Source organism: Erithacus rubecula, assembly GCF_903797595.1.
Source record: "Erithacus rubecula genome assembly, chromosome: 3".
NCBI lineage: Eukaryota > Metazoa > Chordata > Aves > Passeriformes > Muscicapidae > Erithacus > Erithacus rubecula.
Genome location: NC_136689.1, coordinates 32,487,330 through 32,497,076, shown reverse-complemented (window position 1 = coordinate 32,497,076; position 9,747 = coordinate 32,487,330). Strand labels below are relative to the sequence as shown.

The 9,747-nt window shown below is 38.5% G+C and overlaps 1 protein-coding gene across 1 annotated transcript in view; it reads right to left on the bottom strand.

The window, feature by feature from the left end:
• Positions 1-9,747, bottom strand: part of VWDE (von Willebrand factor D and EGF domains) — a 458,699-nt gene that overhangs the window by 383,038 nt on the left and 65,914 nt on the right. The window lies entirely within an intron of this gene.

The following is a 9,747-nucleotide window of genomic DNA, read 5'->3' as shown; positions in this document are numbered from 1 at the left end:
AGGATATTACATCAATTTTTGTAACTTGGCATTCCATGATGTGAAGAATTTGCAATCTACTTTTTTTATACTATGTTTTATTGTGTTAAGTCTGTAATAAACTTGAGTATCTGAAAGCTGAACACCCTATGTGAATGAATTAATGTTGTCTGACTGAACTAGTGAAGTAACTGAGTTCAAACTTGGGCTGTTGTGATGGGCTGGTCCCTGCCACCAGGTGAGTCCCCGTGCCGTTGCCCGTACACTCTTCCAGTAGGATGGTGAAGAGAACTGGGACAAAAACAAGAAAACTTGGATCAGGTTGGAGACATTTTAATACAAGAAGCAAAGCTGCATGCACAAGCAAAACAAAATAAATTTATTTCCTAGCTGCAGTCAGCTGTTTACAACAGGAAAATAACCCCTATAACCCTGATTAGCCTTCCTTTCTCTTTTTCCTGAACTTTTACTGCCAGGCATGAGGCCATATGGAGTAGCATCTGTCCTGGCTGTTCCCTCCCAGCTTCTTGACCACTCACAGCCTAGGTCCTGCAGGTTTGGGTGGACACAAACAGGAAAGAATGAGAAATGAGAAAAGAAAACCTCTGGTGCTGCGTGAGCACTACTCAACATTAGCAAAAACAAATCCAAAGAATAGAGCTGTATAACTGGGATGCTGTAAGGAAAATTAACTCCATCACAGACAAACAAAATTCTGCAAAGTTACTTTAACGATCCGTTGTTGCTGAAAAACCCAAACCTTTAAAAACTGAGCAACAAAACCCATGACTTTGATCATTAGCACATTCTTAGTGTCCAAATGTTACAAATGGCTTTACACAGATGTTTTGGAACAATTTAGTGGGATACTTTTAATGTTTGTCCTGGAGAAACCTGTTGTCCATTTATGAGTACTACACCAGTTTTCTGGTTTGGATAACAAGTGGGGGTCTTTGTGTGTAGAGGGTTTTTGTTTCAACTTGTCAATCTCTTTAGAAAGGCTGATTTTTTTTTAAAAACCGAATTTTAGATGGGAGAACAACTACTGTCATGCTTGCTATTTTCTTTTCCTAGAGTCATTTTCCTGTCCCAGAGTTGTCATAACCCTGGTTACAGCTGTCCAAGACCTGTATGGGACACTGCAAATGGGAGAGCAACAACCTTTAAGCACTGCTTTCCTTTGCTTAGATAAGAGCTTGAAGAGATGAGAGGATCTGCTTCTGTCTTGTTCTACTGATCTGGAGATGGATCAACAGAAATATATCTTTAACAGTGAACAGATTTAGTTGATCCAAAAACTTCAAGCTACATAATTTGGATTCCTCTCCTGCCTTGTTTTTTTTCCCATTCAAAGCAGGTAGGGAACTACAAAGGTGAAATTCTACCAGGTAAATTTCAAATGTCTCTTTACCTTTCTGGAGAGTATAAAGAGCATTAAAAGTGAATAAATGCACTGACAGATGAGAATAAATAATCAAATATGAATTTGGACAGATTTAAAGACCCAGAAATTGTTGTTCTGGAACACCCAAAGCAGATGTTTCTGAGATCCAACGACTGAAATGTCTGACATCTTTAATAGGCTAGTTTCAAAGGCCTAATTTACAGAAACTTCTGAAAGATTTTGAATTTTTTCTGGCTGGCTGTACATTGCTTTCCTTTTACTTTTCAAAATTTCATACAGATCTCAGTATGACTGTGCAACTCAGTACATATTTGGGATGTGGTTTTGTGACATGTTCACCTGAGAGTACTCTGAGTACACTGATTATGAATGACACTAATTGCCTTCCAGTGTAAAGGTGATGTCTATCTGGCAACTTAAGGGATACCAGATCACACATTTAATCTTGCTAGAAATCTCTTGATGTCAGATTAGGTAAAGATCCTGCTACATTTCTGTTGTGATTTTGATTTTGTTTTTGTTTTTGTTTTTCTTCAGGAATCCTTAAGCCTCAGAGCTGAGATGTTTTTCCTGTGGATGGGTAGCAGGTGCCACACCAGTTTAATGAGCTGTCATGGGCACTGTGGAGCTGACCTTGCTCCATAATGGAGCTGCTTTTTCATGAACCAGTGAATCATCTAATGCAGGAAAAGTAGAACTTGATTAGGGAGCTTTGGCATCACTGTAATGTAGCATTTCACTGACTGCAGTTATGGATACCTGGAAGATAATGATGTATGTCATACTTGAGAGGTTTTTAGGAAGTAATGCTTCTAGTAGTCCTAGCAATACAGTTAAGGTTGAAAAATGAATGTAATTTGTCTCAGTCTGTTTTTTCTCATGCCATTTATCCCATAAGACTCTTGTTCTGGTACTAGTCAGAAAGGTGATATAAGAGCTATCTATACAGATGGTAATATCTAAAAAAGCAGGTAAACACCTACTATGTTTTTCATGAGTTTTGGAGGCTTATATCCTACTAATAGATATTATTTCTTAATTAAGAAATTTCTTAAGTCCATCTCAAATAATTTATGTTTGTGGAATGTTAGTTGCTGTCCACATTGAAATCCATACCCACAATAAACTTGTGACCAGGTTTTACATTCAGTGTGTTTAAACATGTTGACACAATCAATGCAACTGTTTCACTTTCCACACTGACACTGAATTTGTGAGATTTTCATCAAATATGCAACAAAATGTTAAAATAAGACTTAAAAGCACAAAATATGGCAGCAGAATGTAGATTCTAAAACTCATACTGTCTAAAACCAGAGGTGGGGCAGAGTTGCTATTTCCATGTCCCTTTTAACATATTATGTGACATGTGGCATGTTCCCTGAACAATTTATGATCAGAAGATGATCCTGTCTTCTTTAATGTTTCCAGCATCCTCTGTGACATTCTGGGGTCCAGCTCTTCAGTACTGGTAAGTATTTTCAGGGGTCAGGGCTGAAATGTTGTTGCCTTGTAGACTTCCCAAGGGCCAGCAGTGTTCATGGGGGACCCAGCAGATTAAAGCCACACTTTGAGTCCTGAAAGCAAATTAAGCTGTTGTGTAAATATATCTGGTGTCTTGCTCCTGCATATGGCTACCAAGCTTGCCTTTGCTTTGCTCCTGCTAAAAATGCAAAATAGTAGGACAGAAGGAAGCTAAGACTTAGAAAAAATAAAATGTGCTAATCTTATGTTGCATGCTGTCAACTATACTGTTTGATATGCTAATACTTGAAAAATCCTATTTAAACTAAAAGCTAGGCTTCTCAAACATGGGAGGGATTCAATTTCCTTCTCAAAAGAACAGTAGAAAAGCTGAATACAACTCAAGGTTACTAAGTAACCTTGATGAGACCAGCTAAGCCCAGGGGAAGGTGTGTGCAGGGTCCTTGATTTAAAAAAAAACAGAAAGAAACCCCCTGGCATCTAAGACACCCACTAAAAAACCCTAATAAACAAACAACCCCCCACCACTATTATGAACACTTCTTTTGCATATATAACTGTATAAATATGCATATATGTATAATTTATAGTGCAATCTGAGGCACCCTAGTTTTTATTGCAGGGGGAGGAATGGGTTGTGGGGTTTTTTTTAATATGAAGAACTAATGTGCCAAGGTGATGAGTCTGCTGCCTTGCCTCCATCAGTGATGCCAGTAGCCTGCAGCATGTGCCAGTGGCAGCAGCCTCCTTAGTGAGATGAGTGTAGTTCAGGTAGTGCTTGAGGAGCTGAAAAGTGCGCTCTGAAGAAGAAACAAGCTGTATTTCTGCTTCCCAGCCCTTCACTGCCCACCCCACTCTAATATTCAAGTGCAGCCAGAAGCAAAAATAACCTCCCAGAAATGAGCAGGGTTGTCCTGGTTGAACTGTTCAGATAGAATGGACTCTCAATCTAATAAATCCAGTAAATGATTTTCATTCTGAATATGTGAAATACTCCCACTCAGAGGTCTATTTCAGATTTTAAAATGTTAGAGGTCTGAGTGGAGAGAATCATGTTGATGCTGAGACATTTAATCGAGTGAAAGATCATGAGCAGCTCGTGTTTGTGTAGCTGGATTTGCACAGCCTCAGAAATGGCAGATTGGCCTTGCAAAGGCATCAGCTGCTTCTCCCAGCACCCCTCGATGCAGAATTGCAGGAGGTGAGTCCACAGCTCTGGAATGGCTGTGAGGGGCCCAGCATGTGAAGAATGAAGCACTGGATTTAAGACTCCAGGCAGAAGGAAAGATTTTGGAGAAGCTTTTCTACTACTGAGAAATGTGTTTTAGTTATACAGTTATGAATTTCAAGATTACTCTAAAAGAGAGTAATATTTTAACTTTCTGTAAATCAAGAATACTTTATATTCCACTGAAGCTGTGACCCTTGGCTGCCTCTGATTTCAGTTAGTTTGAATTGTTCTTAAATCTATGTATGGGAGTCAATGGTGCTGGCACAGCAGTTGATACCATTACACCAAGATGGATGTAGGTAGAATTGGATAAATGTATGTTAGACACAGAACTACTCTGTGAGATACTCTGCTCATCCTCTGGACTAGGAAAACACCATTAAGAGATGATCTTGGTCAAAAACTATAGCAGTAGACTCTGTCCTAGGGGGACATATGCTATTACTCCATGACCTTACCCTTCTGCATGCTTCCCCAACAGTGTCAGAGATGGCCTTAAATACATATTGTGTTAATCTCTTTTTCATTGTGCAAATGTGCTTTCTTGGTGTAAATGTCTGATCCTGATCTTGATTAGGTGTATTCACCAGTTATTTAAAGCACATAAAATCAATATTTAACATCAAAATGTACTTTTTGCTGCTACCTAGGGAAGGAGATACAATTGTACCTGCTCAGACTGTTAGTTTTACCACATAATCACCCTTAGATAGTGAGTTCTTAAAAGTACATTGAAAAACCTATCCCAAATTCAGTCTCTTTTCTCTGGGAAAATCTTGTTTCTCAGACATGCATTCCTGTGTCATTTTTAGCCCACTCACATAGTAGACTTGAATTTTGTATGTAGTAATTTATTTAAAGTCAGTCATATCATATTACTTAATGGCTTGACCCAGCCTCCACAAGTAAGAAATTCCTGAATTCATTCCCAGGCTCTTGAATTGTAACCTTTAAAAAGCAAGCTGCCTTATTGTGAAAATTTGGATATTCTTACTCCTTCATTACAGAGAGACTGATTAGGATGCAATATTATCAAGATCTTTATGTTAATCATCATTATTAATGCAAATCAGAATATGAAAAGCAATTTTCCTACTGTATGAACAAGACCATATTTGAGAGTTACATGTACCAGTGTATCTGGAGTGGAATCTATTTTCTGTAGACACTTTATTTTGTAAAAAATGGATATCTTCTCCAAAAAATAGCTGGGAGTGAATGAATTATCTCTTCATAGTCGAGGGAGGAAAAATTTACTGGAAGGGTATAAAAGTTTGGTGTAAGTGCATCACAAATGCAGTGATAGGTTTGTTAATGTGTCACATATTCCTCCATAGTTTTTACATCTCTAAGGCACTGCAGAGTATCTCTGCTGCTGCAGAATATATTTCCACCATGTGACCATGCAGCAGACAAACTGGTTTGGGATTTTAGGTTGACAAGAATAGCATTTTGTTTAATTTTATTTCTTTTCTTAGTCTCCTGAACTATTTGTATAATAAATATTAGCAGTATTACCTTACAGGGTAATCAGTGGAGCCTTCATCTGACAGTTTAATACATTTAAGATTAGCTTCACTGAATACATTCCTGGCATTCCTGTTTTATTTTGGGAAAGTCTTATGGAGAGTTTTTCTGTGCTACTGATGATGTGATACTGAAATTGAGTCCTAAGTGGGTGGAATCTCATGCATTGCTGCTTCTGGATAATTGTTCAACACCAACAGTCCATGTATGTATGATTAACTATATCCAGCAGTCCAGACTCCAGTTCTTTGCCATTGTAACTTCAGGAAAGTTTGGATCTGGGTTGGCAGCTTCCATTGTGAGGCTCCACCAGATGTGATCATGTTGCCATGAACTGTGTTCAACTTCATGAACATGTATACAACTTCTGCTCTGAAAAACATTAATATTCCACAAACACTAAATAGTGATGCCATCAGGGTAGTTTAGAGCTGATTTACAATTGGTGACATCACAGAAAATCATTATTTCTGCTCATCACCACTGGTCATGTATTGTTGCAACTTTAGCTTGAGATTAGTGACTACTTTCACCAAATGACATCCCTGTGAAGAAAAGCATAAAAAGGGCAAATATTGAATCCTTGTGTAAAGCAAAGCATAGTCATAATTAGGAAGGATATGGACATATAAGTATGAGCAAAGTTATGGAAATGTTAAGTTTTTATAAGCAAAAATCCTCTTAAATGGCAAATTAACTTCTTTGGGGTTGATGTGATACATTGTGTAATGTGTGTTAGTGAATCCTCTTGGAAAACAAACAACTTAAAAAGTGAATTATATATATAATAAATATACCATAAAATGTGTGCTATAGAACATATAAATAATGTTCACATACTTTATGTGTGATACCACTGCTGTTCTGACAGCCTTCACCCATCAGGTTTGTTTCTCTGTGCATAAAGGTGCACTGTAATTTTCACCTCCAGCACATGAAGAGGTGTATATGTGTATGGATACACATATATGTATATATATGAAGGAATATTTTAGTTAATAAGCTCTGAAGGCCCAGGATAGAGGACATAAACATTGATGGTGTCATTGTGTCTAAGGATTGTTCTGGTTTTTTGCTGATGAATAGGCTATTAAGCTTTAATATCACGTTGTTTAAACAACATTTTTGTGGAAGAATTATTATATAATGATTATCTCTGCCATCTTTGTAATATACTGATGGTCTTGACAGATTTTCAGGGTCCATTTGTCAACAGTCCCTGGAGGGGTGTCATGATGATAAATAATGACTGTATCATCCAGGGCTGTCTCTAGAGAGATGTTCTCTCCAGAACAGGGTGACTGGGGAAAAATGGCTGATGGCTCACACAGAATTGACATACAGACTGAAGGTTTCACACAACAATATTTCAGACTAAAGGCAGATTCTGTACATTGGTATATATCACCTTCCTCTGTGTGTTGTTACCCAAATAATTTCCTGGTATAGTTTACTCAACAGACTTTCCTGCTTACCTCTGACCTAATTTCTGCCTTCAAATGGTGCAGCATCCATTCATAACAAGTGTGAAGGAAGTGTCTGGTTTGTAGGCTGTGTCTGAAAGCATATTAAGCAAAAACACAATGGTGCCTGGAAGCCATAAGCCTGGACATGTCAGGTGGATGATGCTGGAAATGCAGTTTCTGGTTTAACTGTAATTTGAGATGCATTGAAAGTGAATAGTAAAGTTAATGTTTATACAAGTAACACAAGGGTGTTTTCCTGGGATATCCAGGACAAAACTTTTCATCTGTTCATGCATAAAATGAGTCTTACAGGCTCACAGTCCTTGCACTGTCCTATCTAGGTGCAATTTTTGTACCCAGCTCAAAGGTGAATCAGCTGATAGTAGATGTCCAATGGCCAGCAGCTGGAGTGGGACTGTGGAGGAGGGAAGAACAAACATTAAGCCTGTCTATATTCTGTGAATGAAATACTTGATATCCACAAAACACATTCATAGACTTGAAGGAAGGAAATTAGAACACAAATCAGTTCCTCCTTTCAGGTTTCTAACCTCCCATTCCCCTCTGTGCTGAGATGTTTCCCAACAAACCCATCTCAATATTAATTTTCTTACATTAAACATTTACCATTCCCAGCAAAAATAATTGCACTTTTTTACTGGCTGGAGATTGCTTAACACACTGTTTTCCATATTGTCTGTTTCTATTTATTCTCATGTATGCATATGCCTGTGAATACATCCAGAATGCATGACCTATACACCAGATTATAGTGGAATCTGCAGCAAGAAACATGAATAGTATGAGGTCAATAATATTAATTTAAAAAATTGTTAGCAAAACTTATTTCTGCACCTCTGGCAAACCTAAAGCATTCAGTTGGAAACATCCTTTTGTGTCACATTCTGCAAGTACCAAGGTAAACTGTCAATGCACAATAAAATGCTCATTGCTCTACTAGAAACTAGCCATGGACTAAGTGTAAGCCCTGATACAGTCAGCAGAAGACTCACTGAGCTGGAATTTTGGAGCACAATTTAGCTGAATCAAAGAAATTATTGTTTTCTAAATTTTGCTCATGTACTTGGTTACATATCTGAAGATAACTTCTATTAGGTATCTGATTTTTTAAAACTTTTATTAAGAGCTTTGTGAAGTTTATGAAATTTTGTTGAGATCTTTGGTCAAACATTATGCTATGTTGTGTTGTGTTATGTAATGTTAATGAAACTTTTAATAAAATTTAAATAAGACAAGAAGCAGCTTTTTTCTTCTAAAGCCAAGAAGAATGTTGTAGATTAGATAATGAACTTATATAAATTTTTTGTTTGGGCAATTATCACTCTGCCAAAGAGTTTAGTGTGATCTGGAAATCTGGGACCTCTAGAGCTAGGATAAAATTTGCTTCCAGCCCAGAAGCACCACGGAGCTGGAACTGGAGAGGAGTTAAACAGGAGAGGGTGCTGGATCCAGATACTGTGCAGAGGTTGAAATGCAATGTGAAGTGCTGTCTGGACACTCTGACCCATCCCATTGCTCGTGCACTGGATGTGACATCCCTGTTGGACAGCTGGAAACAGCCCTCAGCTCTGTGGTCATCCAATGTTCCTGCAAGCTGCTCCTCTGGTGACCTTGCCAGCCACATTCCCCACTGGAAATGCAGGGACAGAAGGACAGGGTGGCAGTGTCCTTTCAGTTTCAGGTGCAGGCACAGTGAGCAGGGTGCTCTGACCATCTTACACCACTTCATGCCTTCTGCCTGAGTCCCCATGGCTTTCCACACCTTCTGCCTCTTCCCAGCAGGTGCTCTGCAGGTGCCTGCAGGTGCTCCATGGAAATGGGGTGGCACATCTGGTGTGCATCCTGCAGCCAAGTGCCTTGAGCCTTTCCTCAGGAAACCTCCACACCCAGTGTGACAAGCCCTGCTGCTCAGACCCCACCAGTGTGGGGATTTCATGTCCACAGACAGAAGTTTTTGTTTATTTAATCCTAATTTCATGCCTGCATTCAAGGCAATGGCTTTGTGCAGAGGTTTACTCCCTCAAATATGCACACTCACATTCTTGCACCCTTGGGTCATTGTACATTTAGCAGGAAAAAACACATGTATGGCTAATACACTGCTAGTATTTAATCAAACCCTATTCAGATTTCCACCAAACCAATGTTCAGAAAACTGAACAGATTAGAGAAAAAAAGGCAATCATCATTATCTTTTAAAGTCTCAGGTGTATATAATATAATATATGATAGATAAAATACCCTACAGAAGATAATCCTTGTCATGTATCTACATTTTTGGAAATGACAAATGAAAGATCTATGGGGACTTCATACTGCTGATATGGTTCCCATGCTCTTTAGCATTGCTAAACAACATGTGCTTGGATGAGTTAGTGTCCCATCATAAATTCAGCCCTTCAAGCAAATTCTGACAAATCCTACACAGAATTTAATTACATTAGGAGGAAGAAACAAAGTTATTTCTTAGACTAAGGGTTTGCAGAGAAATGTAATTTCCATCCCTCCTCGGGCTAGCTTGGTGGAGTGTACTGACTGCAGCCAGCTTGAACCAAGCCCTAGAATTGTCAATGGGCATTTTATCCCAGGTTCTCTTGCTGAAAAAGTTACTTTTCTTTCAGCTATGATTGAAC